We start from the raw sequence: 19,551 nt of genomic DNA on the forward strand, positions 1-19,551 counted from the left end.
ATGTAATGTATATACATTCATACACGCAATTAACGCTGAGCCTGAGAGGCCATCACATGTTGGCTGGTGTGTGTGTGTGTGTGTGTGTGTGTGTGTGTGTGTGTGTGTGTGTGTGTGTGTGTGTGTGTGTGTGTGGACCTGTGGATTGATGTGTGGTCAAATGAAAGAAGAAGGCTGGTGGATCGTGCTTGAATGGAGCTTAATTTACATGCTAATGTGTGTGTGTGTGTGTGTGTGTGTGTGTGTGTGTGTGTGTGTGTGTGTGTGTGTTATAGTGCTGTGGATGAGTACTTTAGTCTGGATCAATGGTGAGATGAGCTGACACTGCCTCAAACTGATGTCATTCACAGTCACACAGTTGACAGGTTTGGAAAAAGGAAGGTTATTTTTTACAATACACCCCTTGAGACGCTGACGTCCGGTTTCAAACCTATACCCTTCCTACTCCAACAACAGCCATCACTCCATATCTCACAGCCTCTCTCAAACTTCAGCAGTGTTCAGCCAGTTCCAGCTCACTGTCATGACTTATTGAGATGTATAGTAAATGGGAAAGAGCCATAATTAATGTTACTTAGTAACACTTATGATTCCCTGGTGTGACCCGTGTCCCATACTCATACTGATTCTGAGCAGGGTTTGTACTTTGTGTTCCCACTGAAAAAAAAGCTGTTTGTTTTAGGGGCAGTGGGAATGTTTTTATTACTCCTGCAATTCTGAATCAATTCCCAGATTCCAAAAATGAAATATTGTAAGCTGTTAAGCTGTTATGTGGACAGAATGGAGGCAGAAATGTAGCCCACAGACAATACCTATTTCCATTACTAAAGACATTTAAAAAAGTGCAGTGGTCACTGATACATTCTGAAATCGTATGGACATGGATAGGGTGGATGGAGGGCTCACAATGTGCAGAATTTCAACACCAGAGACTGAGGTTTGCATCCTGAGTGATGTGTGGGGTTGGCTTTAGGCAGCAAAAACATTTGGTTAAAATTAGGGAACTACTGTGGTTTTGATTAAATGTTAATTGAGTAAGCACAATGCATCTCATACATTAAGTCACTGACTTCTTCAGAACCAAGGCCACCATCTCTCCCTAGCTTTAACTTAGTGTTGTGGGTTGTGTCTAAACACAACCACAAAAAGAAGAAACCTGCTTTGATCGCTGGATATTGTAGGAAAACAAATTAAATACACTGTCAGAGAAAAAGATGTGTTCAGTGCTGTGCAACTTGCCAGATACATTAATGAAAGTTTCCCCATTAGGTTGATAAAGAAACTTGTGTATTGCCAAATGCATTTGCTGTTTCATGGTAGGCAAGTGTTTTGTCAGTAGATATGATATGCCATCATAAGACCAACTTCTGTTGATCATCTGCGAATACATTTTTTTTCATTATTCTCTCATTTCAAAAACTAAAAGGTAGCTTACTTCCCCGGGCGGCTGTGACTCAGGAGGTAGAGCGGTCGCTCATCTATCAGAAGGTCGGTGGATCAATCCCTGGCCTCGGCAGTCCACAGCCGAAGTATCCTTGGGCAAGATACTGAACCCCAAAACTGCCCCCGATGCTGTGCCATCAGTGTGTGAGGGGATAACATTCATAATGAGCAGGTGGCTTAGCTGCCGTATGACTGTGTGAAAGGGTGAATGCAGACTTGAGTAGTAAAAGCACTTTGAGTGATCTTGAGACTAGAAAAGCACTATCCAAATACAGTCCATTTACCATTCTTTTCTCTTAAAGCCTGGAAAGCCTGTGAATATTGCCCTCTTTTCTGTTCATGGAATTGAGAATCGATGCTGAATCCATGCTTTGTAAAGTTGTTTTATTTTGTTTCATTTGAAAGTGCAATATTAAATCAGCAACCTACCCTACTGTAATTCCTCATCATTGAAACACAATGTCAAGATGTGGACTAGAGCTTGGGAAGTCCGACTGACCAAACTAATAGGAGCTGTGTGTTGGCATGCTTTTACGTAGTACACACAGGCACAGAGCAGCAGTACTGAACTCCTCCGCTGTCATGGACCCACCTGATCATCTGCATCTTCATCCATCAGTCAATCAGTCCATCAATCAGCCAGTGTTTCCTCCCTGTGCGTTAGTGTGTTGAGGAGGACGCACAGTACATAAACTGCTACCACGTGGACTATGAACATCCAATCAATCAGCTGGTGAGATTGATCATATTGACTCAACTAACAGAATCTAAATATTAAACAGAGACATCTTCCTTCATTCCTTCTTTAAAGACTGAGAGGGTGGAGGGACTAAAGAGGAGATTCTGGTTTAAAAGAAGACAGAGACAGAGAGCGAGGAGGGATGGCACAGGATCCACTGTTACCACAGCAACCATGAACCCATCACCCATTCTCATCAAGACCCCCCACCCCTCATTTACAGTCGGATCCCGTCAGGTCCTGACCCCAGCAGACGCTCTAACCATGGCAACCAGGCAGGGAGAGGCAAAAGGCAAGCAGATAGATAGATAGATAGATAGATAGATAGATAGATAGATAGATAGATAGATAGATAGATAGATAGATAGATAGATAGATAGATATTTTCCACTTTCTTTCTTTGGGCCACAGAGAAGGTCTACATGCCTGTACAGGGTCCAGAATTTTCTGCTACACCTCTCATCATAAGCCACCCAAATTCAATAGAGAGCAGCCCATTTGGGTGGAAAATCCCCAGTGTGACAGTGCTGCAGCCAATCATCTGTCAGTTCAGGGTTCATCCACTTCACTGCTAAAGCACAGAATAATACGCAGTTACAGTCCATGACATGATTAAAAGAAAGTGTCAGTTTCATGGCTCATGTCTTCATTTTCTCAGGACTCAGTAAGATGCCATCAGATGTTACTCGATTAATACCCCGCAAATTATAATCAAGAGCCATAACCAAATCACTGCATATTCTATTGTGTAAATGGCTTCTGAGTGCCCTAACCATTTTCACTCCTGACTCATCATATACATACATAGACAGCCTGTCCTTGGTCTCAACATGTCAAATGATCTACAAAAAAGAGTGAGAAAAATCCACCTATGATCCTTCATAGGTGGATTTTTCTCACTCTTTTTTTGGATGAGTTAAGCACAGGACCTCTACCCAGGAGATGTCCCATGTCAAACCAAAGTAAATGCATGCATGAGTAAAACCTCTTTCTTGCCACAACAACTGGCATACTAAACATGTCTACCCAGCTACAAAAAGGGGTTTTTCCTTATAAACAGCAGGTTCAATGTTTGACTTTCCTGCAGTACTCTAGTCATGTAGACTTAGGACTTGACTCAGGATACACTTGAGATTTACTTGTGACTACCATTCATTGACTGACTGGTGGTAGTGTACCTAACAAAAAGAAGAAGAGGAAGACCATCAAGAACATCAATAATGGATGGTCACGCAAAACCCAGGATTATATTCAACAATACCATTTGTTTCTTCCGATGAAAAGATTTTAAATTCTCAGTCTCTCCAACATCTATATTATCGCCACGGTTAGGCCATAACATTTTTTCTTTTCTTTTCTTTTTTCTTTTCTTCCTTTATTATTTTTTTTTACAGTGACAGTATTATATCACTGTAGTTTAACATAAAAGGGATACTGATTCTACTTTTTTCCACTCTATTTTCAATGTAGGGTAACATATCTTAAGAAATGGATGTATTTACTGGGTGCAAATAGGCATAAAAATGAGGTATAGGCCTGTATGTGTTTAGAAGGAGTAACCAGCCCTATAATGTAGGATAATTAGTAAATGTAATGTGATTCATTCTTTAGACAACTGGTAGGATTAGACTTCTCAACAGCATTTATTTGTAAATACATAAGTACAACAGTAAGTGTACCATGGGGCATGTCTATCATACATTACATGTCTATGCCTATTTTACATTAACATTCAACAGCAACAAACACATACTGCTACAGCATGCAGCAGAGGGGGCTTATCTGTTAGCTCTGCCTATCTGAGACGACATAAAGAGCAGCATGAAAAACAGTTTCTCACATGCAACCTATGACTCGGTTATTCAGTTGGCTTCAAATGAGGTTTGATATTCACACAGCTTCTCTTGACTGTCCCTCAATATTAGACACACGGCATTGCTCCAGCATGTGCTAACACCAACTTCAACAGGCTAACCAGCAAAATAAAGTAAAGCAACAAAACAGGCACAACTTATCAATCCATCCTTGAGGTTCAGCTGAAGTGAATCCTGCTTTGTATTGGCCCTCAATGCAGTCTGTAGTGAAATATTAGTACACTCATAGCCTCTGAGCTTTCCGGTTGTTGTGGGGCTTTTCAACCAAGTCAGCCAACAGAGAAATCAGTGTGCTTTGCTTGTAATGTTACCATCACATGTTAGTGCTACTGGAATCTGCGTCATAAAGACGAGTTACTGTGTGTAACTCCTGTTCTAGTAGTACGTGCAGAGCCCTCTGCCTGCATGGTGTCGCTGCCACAGTAAAGCACATTTTTAATATGCTGCAACATTGGTCATAGTGATGACTGTTTTACTAAATCCAAGTCGTAGAAGAACATAGTATCACTGACGGTGATGGAATCAGTATACAGCCCACCCATAATAATAATAATAATAATAATAATGAAAGCTTAGTGAAGCTGACCTGAGAGCAGCTTTCAATTACTTGATGTTTTATGTGCAACTCCTGTGAAGAGGCTCCTGTTTTTGGTAACTTTTTTCTGATCCTTACACATACTTAGTTGTGTAGTCTCATTACACTAACCTCTAAGATAAGTTGGTAAACTCCACTTTGGCTGCACAGATTGAGTTCTTGTCTGTTACCATTATGGCAATTACAAATCTAATTGTTGTATTCACCATGATAGCACTTACTAATGCACTTATATTAGGCATCCCACCTCTGAAAAAAAAAAAAAAAAAAATTTAAAAAAAAAATCAAATCCCTGGAATCATTTCCTTCTGTTCAGAGTTAGTCAGTTACTTAATCACTTGCCATTGCGGAAAAGTCTATGTTGCTTTATGAGAAAAGGGAATTAAAGGTACATAGTTTCCCCACTGATACCAATTTGTATGTGATGAGGGTTTGAATTCTTTATTGTTGAGGTGAGGACTCCCCTGGCCACAGTGTAGAATTTGACCTCAGACCATTTCAGTATACATGATACACAAATGACTGATCATCCTATAGGATCTTCTGTGTCAGAGGGCCATGGTAACAAACATATTTGTGAAACAAGTTTTATCATTTTAATGCATGTTGAGATTCATGTAGGTCATCCTGACTGGGGCCCATTATTGGATTTTTTTTTTTGTTAATTTTTTGTCTATTCATGTCTTGTATATATACCAAAGTTTTTCACACAGTGACTTGAAATAATTATAATTTCACTTTCTTCATTGACCTTTAATATTGAATTGAAGCATTATTATTTATGCAAATACAGATTTGTATTTTGTAGATTCTTTCCCCAATCTGACTGTTAAGTGTGTTCTATTTTTATTGCTGTTGTGCTTTTTCTGCCCCTTTACAATCCTGAGTTTTTCTTTTGTCTTTCTTTCTTTTTATTTTTGTTTTTTGCTGGTAGTCATGCTTTTGCTTCTTGGCCTCTAATTTCCTTAATTTGGAAACACTTGTTTTATAGCTGTTTGAGCTTCATAGGTTGAAAAAAATGCATCAGAGTGATGAGTGCAGGGAGCCAGCATGTTTTTCATGTTCTCATATAGATAATTCAATTGTACCATAAAACTCTTTCAAATTCTGCAACAGGAGCTGGGACAGAGGCCGTCAACTAATCTATGAACAGACCACACCCAATTTCACCTAATCACAAGACAAATATTAATAACAATAAAATTACTGACATGTATGTCCGCCCTCCAATTCAGACACAGTACATATTGCCCCCTAGTGTACTTGATAGTGTACTGCAGGAGGGGGGTGGGACAAGGACCACAGTGCTGTGTGTGGGTATGTGAGGCGTTCAGCCTCCTACACAGTGACAGCACTCAGAAAAGTCAAGAGGCTATCTCCTTTTCCCTGTGTCTCTCACACACACACACACACACACACACACACACACACACACACACACACACACACACTCCCTGACCCTAAACTCATATTCTGGTTACACACTCACTCCTGCAGAACTGATTTAATTCTTGATGTTTCATGTGATCTGAGTGATGTTTTATGTTTTACTGTATGTCAAACTACCAAAAAATGATCATGGATTTAGTTATTCCATGAGTGGTGGAAAAATCACATTAATGTTTATATTTATACAACATTTTATCTGAATTACCATAACTCATATTGTCGTTTGTCATACTTTTATCAAACAGGTCAAAATGCCTGTAGCATGTTAGCTGAGAAGAGAAGAAGAAATTAGTAGAAAGAAAGACAGAAAAAAGAGAGAAAGAAAGAACTCAGCATTGTTGACCACACTCTCCAGCGCTTCACACAACTTTACTGCACAGCCATACCCTGGGGCCCATTGTCATGGCAACACAGTGATGGAGAGAGTGCAGGGCTGATGTCAGGGTCAACCAGAGTGTGAAGAGAAGGAGGAGGTGTGTGTGTGTGTGTGTGTGTGTGTGTGTGTGTGTGTGTGTGTGTGTGTGTGTGTGTGTGTGTGTGTGTGTGCAGGCCTGTGAACAGGGGAGGTTTTGCTGAGCAGATCTGTCAGTACCTCTTTGGAGTCTTGCCAAAGACATACCGCTCACCATCCCTAGCGCTATGTTTTTGGCTTGTGTGTGTGAGTGTGTGTGTGTGGTGCACCAGTTACTGGTAGCCCTTGCCATCAGTTTTCAATTAGGCGGTTAGTCAGACTGAGCTAACCTTCATTTCCCTCCATAAAGTACACCACAAAAACATTATCACACAACATATTGCATATTACTGTATTACTGCTGTGTTACTGCAGTAGGAGGAGGAATAAATGCAACCAGTTTTGCTAATTTTAGCTGTACTTGGATCAGTAGTAGTAGGCATAGCGGCAGCAGTATTTGAGCAAGATGTAGCCAAGTGTGTGTCTGTGTCAGCAGCAAAGTTGTTTGGATACAATTTACTCACTAGGAGGCAAAGAGATGTCTGAGATAGCAAAATACCACAAGCATGCATGCACACACACACACACACACACACACACACACACACACACACACACACACACACACACACACACACACTCTAAAAACCTTAAACCCTGTACTGCCCCCCACTGGCTGATTATGGTAACAGCATACAGTCATATAGAACTGCACTGATGTGTGCATCAGTTCAAGCTCTATGTCACATGTTATTCTAAGTATAGTATTCTGACTGACTGATACTGATCGTTACTTCTAACTCAGAATGAGAAGGAGAATCAGGTATTGGTGAGGAATTTGGTTCTGTTTTTCATTGATGTCAGCCCACAGTTAAAAAGCACAATTTTCAAGAAGACAGAAATAGACACACAGCTAAAGACAAGGACAACGAAGCTGACCAAAGGTAGGTAAACATAGAGCTATTATGAAGAGACAAGTAGGTGAAAAGTAGTTTTCAGCATGACGTCTGCTGTTGTCACCTCATCAGTCAAAGCATGTGCTGTTGCACCTTTGTACCTGGTTAATTCTGGCACCTGATTGTGTTTCACTTTTAGTTTTTTGCTGAAAATACATATCACCTTTAACCAAATTTTAGTCATTTGTTTACTGTTGGTTTTTATTTCGTTTTAGCCAACAAAAAGTAAAAAACAAAAGATCTTTATTGTGTACAGTTACCATGGTTACAATTGTTATTTATCTGCTCATACATGTACCTGACTTCACACACACAGTGTCACTCTGCAGTAACACAACAGGCGGACTCTCCTCAGTAAATCCAGCTGTCATTCCAAACTCTGGCTGTTTGAACTGAGCCATTCACTCTCTGTTGTTCCATTACTGCAGCTACCTGTGCTCTCCAAAGCGCAACAGCTTGATCATTCAGCGGCTGGATTCATTCAGCTGTTGGCTAAAATACTCTTCACTGTGTGAGTTTTGAGACGAGCAGCCAAAGCTTTAACTAACAGCATTGAGAGACTGTTCCTTAAGCAAACATCTTGTGGAAGATGTAGATAGCAGCTGACATTAATCTTCCTCTCATTCCTTTTCATTTAGTGATTGACACAAAGACCTGCCAGCTAAGAGAAACAACCCATTCTCACTCCCAACTCCTCACATATGGACGCTTGGTCACGACCCCTTGGCATTACCTTTTGTGGCATTAGGTACCCCTAACATCCCTGAAATCTAACTAAACTGCAACTATTAGTCTAACTGGACGTTGCTAACCCAATGTGGTGCTCAGAGCCTCATAGTTTGCAGCATATGGCCAGGGGCCAAGTGTTCATATGTGATGAGTTGGAAGTGAGAACGAGTTGGAAGTAAAGTCAGTGTCACACTGTGTATATTCTACAGCACTTGATAATGGTATAATATATAACCTGCCAGCCTGCCTCTTTTTGTGTCCCATTTGGTTTGTTGCTCCCTTTCTACTAGTTTTTAGTGGGATTGTGAATGAATTTAGTCCATAAATCTGATACATTTTCCTCCAAGGGACACACAGCATTAGCTAATGTTACTGGCAGAGACATAATGTTTCTGAAATATAAAGTGCAGCTGATTAACACAGTAAGTCAAGAAGAGATTCTTCTGCTCTGGAAAATGCTGTTTTTCTAATCAGGAACTCCAGTGTTCATGGGATTCAGGTAAAGGAATGAGACTTCTTTATGGTTCCTTCCATCTATGATCTGTACCAGTTATCTAAAGTGTCAACAGATTTTTTTTTTACAAGAAGCCTACGTTTACATAGGTTGCTTGGCAGCAGTAAAAGCATCTAAAAGTATTATCAGTAACATCTGAGAACTCATTACATACAGCGTTGTACAGTATGAACCTTGCAGGCCAAACAAAGGAATGTTTGTTCCCTTTCACAGAAAAGGAAACTTCTGACCTTTTGGCACTAAGTATTGAGTCAACAGTTCTATCATGCTTTGCTATGTAAAGTCCATTAATTACATAGCACCTATTCAAAACATGTGAAAGGATTCAATAAAGGGATCATGATCGAAGAACAAGCAACAAAGATCAAAACTGTTACAGAAAGTGTAAGAGACATCAAGTCGAGTGGGGAGGACTTGTGATCTGGCTTTGACTGTAAAAATAATAATATTCCTGTCAGCGTCTAACAACATGACATGTGTGTCCCAGCCATGGCTGTTGTGTTTTTCCAGCCCAGTATGGAAATAGGAATTACATCCATTTTGGACAATCAAATGTTATCCCACTGTTCAGTGCCAATGCAAGAAGCAGTGCACTTTTTGCAGCCGGGCTAGAAGGAATGTGGGGAGGTCAGTGTGTAGGTGGATGTAGGACATTAGTGCGGGAGATTGGAGTTTGCATCCGATTACAGACAATTTACACCTTTTTACTGACCATAACAGTGATCTTTTCCTGAACCTTAGCCAAGTTTTTTAGGAATCTTAAATATCAATTGTTTATTTACAGTTCTTCCTTAACATGAACCATAGCTGTTATACACAGAAATGGTAGATAGCATGAATTTTAAAAATATTGGTGCAGTACATAAAAAGTCACTGAACATAACATTGGGTAGTGCAACATTGGCAACCTTACTCCACACTCATGATCTGACCAAGAGACCAAAGATGTTTTCTCTTGGCTGAGGAATACTTGAATTTGTGTGTGCATATTTTGTCATTAACAAGCTTCCATAGGTCTGAGAAAACCCTCAAACCAGCAAAGCATGCAGACAACAAAACCTTCCAAATACATGTGTGCACATGCACGCATGCACGCGCGCGCACACACACACACACACACACACACATAGTGTAGGCATACAATAACTAGAAAGACTGTGGGTGTGCAGGTGAAGACTGACAGGAAGAAAATATCTTCTCTCTCTCTCTCTCTCTCGCTCTCTTTCTCACACACACACACACACACACACACACACACACACACACACACACACACACACACACACACACACACACACACACACCACACACACACACACACAAACAAAACAGGAAGGTTTATTTAACTGCCCCTTGAAAAGAAAAGCAAATGATCACACCCATTTTCTGTCTTTCATTCCCTAACTTTTATTCTCTCTGTGTGTCCATCATCAGTGTGATAACGAGGCTGTAAGAGCTCGTTAACCTCACACACACACCACAGCTCAACCCGAAACCACAGCGACTGTGTGTGTCTTTCTCTCTCTTTTTCTTTCTGTCATCACCTGATTTGAAAATACTTAGGATGAAGTAATATTTGCCTCCAACCATTTGTGTGTGTTTGTGTAAGAGCGAGAGGGAGACATGATTCCATGTTAGAGAGTTTAACTAAGACTAACAGACCTGTGTGTGTGTGTGTGTGTGTGTGTGTGTGTGTGTGTGTGTGTGTGTGTGTGTGTGTGTGTGTGTGTGTGTTTTCATTGGCAGCTTACAATGTCAGATTGTTGTCGACCACGTGTAAAATGATGCTTCCTCAGCAACGCTATAGCCAGGAACAGACAAACACTGAGAACAGCCAATCAGAGAAAAGAATGGCTGGTGACTGTATTGTAGCCTGGGTGTTATTGCAATATCACATGCCCACACACTCTGACCTGTCATTCATGTGAAGTCATGTCATCTTCTTGGCATACATTAGCAGCCACGCAGAGAGTCTTTCAATGATGTCAAGCTCCTTTGGTGGCCATACTGGAGTTCAGCTACATGCTGTGTTCTGATCCAGTTTTTATTACAATTACAATTAGTCATTTGGCAGACGCGTGCATGTAAAGTGGCGTACATATGAAAAGTTTCAGGTTTATAAAATACCCAGATTCATTTAGGCTGCACAAATCAATACTTTTAGGTTTAGAACTGATGAAATGATTCTGTTTTATGTGACAGGGGTCACTCAAATGGATGAACACACACAGAATTATCACTTCCTCTGCAGTTTTTCCTAAACTCTAAAGAGTGTTTAAGCTCATGTCGTTATTGCTCATTGTTTCTGTTTTTTCTGGCCTAAAGCTTTACTGTCTTTGTTCAGCCTCACCAGTCTCATCATCACCAGCAGCAGCAGCAGCAGACAGCTGTTTTCAGTGAAAAGGCTCTGAACTCACTGTACACTACCTTCTCAGCACCATACAGCCAGCAGACCACATCAGTGACTAGCTGGTGGTGAACATAGTGAAGCATTTAGAGGCTACAGAACAGATATTTTCTATGAGGAGTTATGGAGACCAAAACAGAGCTAAAAGCAAAGTGAATACTGGACTTCCATCTGTCATGTCATCAGACACACAACTCCAAAGGGATCCTAATGTCACTGTGTCTGCTGGAGGTGTAATTGGGAAAGGTTTAAATGCAAGCGTTAATTCAATTATTTTAGTATTGCTATAAAACATTAATTACATCAACAGATTTTCTTGGAAATATGTCTAAATTTTGAATTTAGCTATTGTCTATTGTAATGTCTATTGAAATGTGTTCCCTGTTTCTATATTCACCCAACACTGATCTTCCCAACAAATGATCACCTGATGGTGCCATAAAAATAAATCATCAGCCCAGACGCTCTGAATTGCCAATGCAAACTGCAGAAGGCCTAAAATGCGATCACAGATCTGAGCCAGCGGTCAGTCATGCTGTCTCACATATGCTGGAAGCCAGAATATGCAAGTCAGCTACTATTTCTAGATGCAGCTGGAGGAAGACTGCTAACTGTTCAACAACTACATTATGTGAGCAAGGAGACCTGAAGCAACATTTTATTGATATTGGATTATTATTTGTATTATTCAAATAGAAAAAGCACCACAATCAGTTTAGTAGTTATGGTTACTCCCACTCGACCTGTAAATCAGGTGTATAATATCTTCTATAGCTGTAAAGGAAGGAAAAAAAAACAGGTTTCATAAGAACTGCTAGAAAGTACCGCAACAAATCTGTTTGCAGTGACTGCAATACAAAAAAACAAGATAAAGTGAGAAAACACTCCTAATTTGGCTGAACCACTAAATTTGCAGAGTTTCTCTTTGATGGAGACCCATCTGGCAGAAAGCAGAAACATCTGAACTACATCAGTTTTGTGTTGTTTCTGGTACAGTCCACATGAGTGAGATGGATTTACACTGTCTGCTGTCTATCAGTGTGAGTGCCAGCTCCAGTTAGACTAATGCTAAATATAAATCCATAGCATACTTCCTTATGCTTTTTTTCATGAAAGCTTAAAATTAAGTGATGCCTTAACCCCCCTCGGCAAGTTCCATATCAATCAAATAAAGACTGATTTTCTCTTGTAAAGTTATTACATTTGATTAGAAGTTCAGGCCCACAGGCTGCAAACTAGACAGTATTTCACAAGAACAATACAAAAAAAGACACTGACATGATAATACTTAGCAGAAATATGATTCTTTCATGTTCCATGTATCATCTTACAACTGCCACAGGGGTCCTCATCCACAGGTTGAGATCACTGATAACTCTGGACCACACTGCCCCTAGTGTCTGGATATGTGTGTGTGTGTGTGTGTGTGTGTGTGTGTGTGTGTGTGTGTGTGTGTGTGTGTGTGTGTGTGTGTGTGTGTGTGTGTCCCATAAATTGTATCTTGATCTGTTCTCTCTCACTCTTGAGACAGAAAAATGAGATTGATCGATTCCTCCAAAAATCCCACCAGTGGCTATGGAAGAGTTATGTCTAGTTCCCACGTGCGCGCGCGCACACACACACACACACACACACACACACACACACACACACACACACACACACACCACCATCTATCACACTGCACTGCCCCCCTCAGTTCAACCGGTGGAACTTCCAGAAAACACATTACAGCCTCTTCTTATCAGCTCCCACCTGATTGGTCACATTTCTTCCAGGCAGCCTGTGTGTGTGTGTGTGTGTGTGTGTGTGTGTGTGTGTGTGTGTGTGTGTGTGTGTGTGTCTGTGTGTGTGTCTGTGTGTGTGTGTGTGTGTGTGTGTGTAGTTGCACACATGCATACATATGGTGTGTTTTTACAGTCACCTGCCGTCTGCTGCAGGTTTGTTTTGGGGCTGAATTTGTTTATCGCACTTATCCGCTTATTTCCATGTCATGCTTCAGTCTGAGAGGCTGCCGTCACGGTTTCACAAGTTTTACTGGCCATAGTTGAGCTCTTTTGCAGAAAGTGGCCTGGTTATCCCAAGGTGGACCAAGGGTTGTGTGCATGACTCACAGCTTTGGAATTGGGTGGGGTGCTGTTAACTAAACCATGAAGGAGTGTGTGTATATGTGTGTGTGTGATTGACAGATGAATGGGACCATGAGTTTACCTACTCCTTTGCTTCGTTTTCCCACTCCTTTTCGACCTGACCTGTCACCTGCGCTCCTCTTCCCTCCTCTCTCTGTCCTTCTCTCTTGCTCGTCAGTTCGCACATTAGCCGTTTCAATTAAATTCTTGTGGAAATTTTTGAGTCTAATATATGAGTAATATAAATGTCATTTAGTGTGTGCTTGTCCAGCAGGTGTCATGGAGAAAATCTTCACCTGCATCATTTGTCATATCATATCTCTCATATTCTCTACTTTGATATTTTAAATGTTTTACAGATGTCAAAGGGAACACAGTGTTGTTCAAAAAGTCAAAATGGGCTATTGCACTTGTAAGACATGATTAACAGGATGGATGGATATTAATTATAATACTTATAATTATAATATAATTAGAATTTCTTCCTCTACAAATGAGTAAGCTAACATTTGCTAAGCTATGTTACCTTTTGTCAGCCTTGTTTGGTTGAAGGACACTTTCCTTACTTTGTAACTCCCAACAGGTGCTTCCCAACCTCGTCCTTTTTTAGGACATCCTTATAAAAATTATGCTGTTGAATATGTAATATATGGCGCTTCTCAACCTTGTAATTAATTAGTCTCTTGTCATTCATGTTGATGGCTGCCTGGAGGGAAAACAGACACGTCAAGGACGTCAGAGTTGATTCTGAATTATTTTGGATAGGTTGGATGTGGAATGAGTGCACCAAACATTGCAAACACACGCTTGCTCTTTGATGTATGGAGCAGGTAAGGACAACTTCATTGGGAAAAACTGAAACAATACGATGTTCGTTCATTCATATTGCTTCCAGTTATGAAGTAAAATATGAAGGAAATTTAGTCTCTGTTTACTCTCACAACACTGACCACAGGATCAGAGTATGGTCACACATGCACGAATGCAGACGAATGACCATCGTCTGCCAAGGCGATCTGAATGTGGGCAGTGTAGGATATGACAATGATAGCCAAGTGGGGCCAACAACACACACTTCTTTGCTATGTGTTGAGCTTCCACCTCACCTGCCAAAGTTGCCAAAAGTTAAATTCCACGTGAAGCAAAGATGTGAGTTTGCTTTGCCACCAGATACAAATGCTTTTCACCTATTTACTCTCATGGAATGGAAGTGAAATGAATGTTAATTTTGCACGTGCGATCATGCCGCTTCTGTGTTTATTAACGAACCTGAATTAAGGTTGCTTGCATGAGTAACCTGAATAGAAACAGACATTTTTAAGCTCGAAACAGCCAAAATACCTGTAAGTTAGCAAGCAACAGCAAGCACCAACTGTGTATAATGGTGTGTGTGTGTGTGTGTGTGTGTGTGTGTGTGTGTGTGTGTGTGTGTGTGTGTGTGTGTGTGTGTGTGCCAACCTTTGACAGGTGGCCAACTCTTACGCATTGTTTTTTAAGTGAATGATAAGAGCTGATTTCCTTTTTCTGTCATGTTTTTGTGAATTAATATAAGACAGAATAATGGGATGATCCTATAATGCATTTGTTAAATATAAACCAGAAACATCTCACTTAAGGAATGACATTAAGAGCAAAGCATAGTGAGACTGTTGTCGATTGACACAACATGCTAATGTAGCTCAGCATAAATGAAATCTTCAATACACATGTGTTATTGTGTTTGATATTTTTACATTAGGATATATAACATTTTTACACCAAACATAATTATTCTGGAAATTATAAGGTTTAGTACAATTACACTGAAAAAGTTAAGTGACTTATGTGCACACGTACCAATCATAGATCAAAACAAAGCAAAATGTGGCTGAATTCTAAAAGCTGTAAATGGTACTACACTGGGAGTTGAGCTGAAGGAGCCAAATGATCTGGCTCACTAAAAGAACTCCCATCACTGCACTACAATACACGGGAAAAGGCACCTTTACCACAGTCATGAAAGTTTATTGTATGTCATACTGCGGATAACAGATAGGTCTAATAAAATCTTAGTCGCAATCTGTGTCAGACTGTGCAATATTAATTGAGACATATCAGAGCGCAGTGAATGCGTAGTGGATTGTAGAGCTACAATCTAAACAGAAAGCAAAAGCAGGAGAGCAGGGGGACTTCATCGGTGACGACGTTTCCACGAATCGAGAAAGAATCCCACAAATCATCTTTTTGGTTTCGCCTCCATCGTTTTGGTTTGTGTGTGTGTGTGTGCCTGTGTGTGCGTCCTTCTCTAAACCTTATTCAAAAAGACACGTGAAAATTTTGCACAGGTCAGTGAATTCTGACCAAAGCTTTTACCATTTTTCACGTGTTAATGTCATCTTTCCTCTCAAGCAGCCCAGATTGGCACAGTGTAAAAGGGCCTCAAGTTTAGGAAAAGATTGCATTTCTATTATAATCTTCATTGGCACAGATGCACATAAGAAATGATAGAATCATCCAATGGACCAATCCTGAGGGACTCTGGGCTGCTGCGTATATGTGTAAGTAAGATCGAAGAATATGTTTAAGTGTGAATTTCCATTTTTATATATGTGAGTGTATTCAAGTTCTGTGTTGACATGTTATTTATCTCCATGTTACACATGTTTATATATAAAGCCATTATGAAATTGCATCTTTTATTTAGTAGGAGATGGTAAGCAAAGCCCCATGATGGAAAACATTCCTCGGAAGTCAAGCTCAACCAAGCTGTCCTCCTCTCTCTCTTTTTTGTGTTGATCTACTTTTCTCTCCTCAACCTCTCCTCTCTCTTTCTCTCACTCTGCAGTTTTTTTGCTCTGATTTTCCCTCTCTCCTGTTCTGCCTATAAAAACAGAGCATACTTCAGTCTTGCATAGAGGACTCCATTCATAGAAACTTGGCAGGTCTTGCTCCAGCCTTTCCTCCATACCATTAACTTTTTATATTGGAGCCATCGCTTCCCTTCCTTCCATCCCTCTCTGTCTCTCCTCCACTACATTTATTCCTCTTCTGTCCCCTCTTCCCTTCCTCGCTCTGTTCCTTTTTCTCCCTCCTTCACCCCTCATTGCTCCTTGATCACTCTCTATCTTCCTCACTTTTTTGCTTCCTCCATCATCCTCCTCTCTGCTTCTCCACTGCCTCAGTAACTTAGACCTCTGGGTGTGTTTGCTCTCTAAACATGCTGTGTCCCACAGGGGTGGTGCTGCAGTACTAACCACCCGACTGGTATGAACACACATTATAACCACAGTTTTCCGGCCTGTCGCCATGAACAACGCCACCATTTACTGTTGACACCACTCAGTAGTGTTAATGTAGATTAAAACACACACCGAGACATACACACACACAGTGTTAATGTGTGTGTTGACAGGCTTATGTTGTGTTGGCGGTATGGAGGTGTTAATGCCTTGCCAAATACTAGTCCACTCTCACTGCTGCAGTAGCGTGTAGCAAGGCAAATACTGCTCCAGAAGGCAAATCACTCCGCATATTGATAATATGAATTCAAATACTCCTGTGTGTGTTTACAGTGTGAATGTTGTGTCCTTTTGATATACTGTATGATTGGCTGAAACCTCACTGTGAACTCTACAGGCTCCCGTCACGACCCCTTAGTGACCTCGCCATGACCTCTCCATGATACCCCACCCACCCCTCTGAGCCTCAGGGAACGATGAGGAGAAAGTTAGCTAATCCAGCTGCTCACCATCACAAAGTAGAATAGAATCAAATGTGCGGGGAAACATCACTTCCTCCTCTTCCTTTCTTCCTCTCCCTCTTACCACAGTGCCCTCTTCACTCACTGGGGATGGGCAATAAAGACAATGTGTTAGTAACAGATGCTGTTGTCAACATTTCTGGTGATTTCGATGCTTTTCATGCACATTTGATCAGGTATCCAGGCATGTTTTATACACTGAAGAGTGTACAGCATCAACACATTTATTGTAGGTATGACTGCAGACATCAGCATTGCTAGAAACCAAGACGCATCCAGAGGGGGAATTCCTGCTGCCAGCATATGGTGTGTGTTTGACATACATCACATGTCCACAAGAAACAAGCCTCCATTTTTACAAATGTATGGCTCTACGTGGACTTCAAAATCCAGTATTTCACTCACATAAATCTCTGACTATCTATTGAACATACTGACCAAACGCATAACCAAGGCCTCCATTGTCACAGTGAGCTCTCTGTGTTCACTGTGAGCACATACAGCTATGGTGAGAGGTAAAAAGGAAATAAATGAATCATATCTTCTTGCATGCCTCTCTTGGTTTCTACTGTAAAATTCCTATCCACTGAATTTCTGGTATCCATTAGCCTGGTGAAGGCAGTCTTTCCTCCTGCTGTCCAGAGCTGTGGTGTTGACAGCAGAGCTGGTTCTGAGGACAGTGATGCTGTAACGTGGAAGGACCCTGATTGAACGGATTGAATGATTCGGTTCACTGTTGTCTGATTTGTTTTTCAATCTTGCAACCGCTAAATAAAAGCTGCCTGACAGTGAACTAAAATGTGTCCATTGAGAAGAGTATTGACAAAATAGCCCAATGGTCCACATTACAAATTATTTTTAAAATAGGTTAGGCTTGCAGTGGAAGGAGATCCAGATGAAAATAAAGTTGGTTTTAATTGTGTTCAAAGAAAAAAGAGAATGCTATTAACAAATGTTTGAAAGTCTCTGTCAGGCATTTTGCTTGTACCTTTGAGACAGTCCCTAACCGTCCAAGGCTTCAATATCAGATTATGAAGTAAAAGTAAGACCTGTGGAACAACATTCAACCCTTGCTCTGCACCGCAGAGGATGAACCTCAGTCAAACTGTAAAACACTGTTCGGACTCTGCTGGAATTCAGTGCATCACCTGTTCTTATCCAAATTCAGATTCCTTTCCATCTACATACGTGCTGTGGGCCTGAACTGGACGTGTGTTTGCATTCAACTAGAAGACAAACATCTTGGTCTGATTCCATTTCTTTCTCACTCTTCACTCGGTTGAAAGGCATTCTGGGAACTACAATAACTACTGACCAAAGGAAGTCAATGATGGCGCTTTATTCCAGAATAACTGCTGGAATGATGTGAGCCTGTGACTGTGACCTCACCATGACCCTGCACTGACTCCATGGTGACATCACTGTGACCCTGTCGTGACCCCATTGTGACCTCCTTATGACATTAGAGATGAATATCCATCAAAAGCTTCTGCCTGTCACAGTCAGGTCACGCCCACTCTGACCTGCAGTCCAATCTGGACGTCCGTTTATCATCTTGTGGGCGGAGTCTTCAGCGAGCAGTGTGATCAGCCCGTGAGCGTGTGACCGGGCTCTCTTTGATCCGAGCCCACATCCTCTCTGCGTTTCCTCCCCAGCCGCAGTTGGTACGGCCTTCCTTGACCTGTGATCTCCACACCTGGCCTGTGAGCTCACAGCTTCCTCAGCCCTTTGATCACTTTCTGATGAGTCATGTGACCACACCCTTGCCTCAGGGGCAGGAGTAGAGCCAGCCAGGTGTCCCGGAGACTGACACACATACACACTAGGGCTGTGTGTGTGCACGTGTGTGTGGTCAGGTGGATCAGTGAGAGAAAGTGACTTTGACCTTTTACACTGTGATCAGTTTGGTTCAGGTCATTGCCATGGAGACGAAAAACAAAGTTGTTCCTCATTTACATGTATTTCATGTTTCTTTTGATCTGCTGGGAATTGGGGGCAGACCAGTACAAAGAGCCAGTTACTGGTCTCACACACACACACACACACAGAGGGAAATAAATAGTAGAGGCAGCCATCGCTTCCGTGTTTGAAGGCTACAACAGAAAAAATCTCCATTCTCTCTTTCTCTCATTGCCACACACACACACACACACACACACAGCACACAAATGCAAAGTGTACGTATGTCTCTGACTGTGTGCTGCTACAGCTGAGTGTATTTGTGTAGCTGTATATACCTAAACATGGCAGGAGTGTGTGTACGTGTGTATTAACCAATAGGGCGGTGTCTGTTGGACAGGATTAGGTGTCACCATGGCATCACTATGTATGAATGCATGCGCGTCTTGACGACATCATAATGCGATGCCCCTCCCCTCGCCAACCTGTCGCCACATGAACGCCAAACAAGCTGACCAATGGGATCGCCTGGTGCTTTTTTGTAATCTCAGACTTACGTCATTTTTCAGAGGAGGAGGGGGATTCAAGGCTCCTCCCACTCCCCCCCCCCCCCCCCACCCCCACCCT

The sequence above is a fragment of the Chaetodon trifascialis genome, chromosome 15, assembly GCF_039877785.1.
Source record: "Chaetodon trifascialis isolate fChaTrf1 chromosome 15, fChaTrf1.hap1, whole genome shotgun sequence".
Taxonomy (NCBI): domain Eukaryota; kingdom Metazoa; phylum Chordata; class Actinopteri; order Chaetodontiformes; family Chaetodontidae; genus Chaetodon; species Chaetodon trifascialis.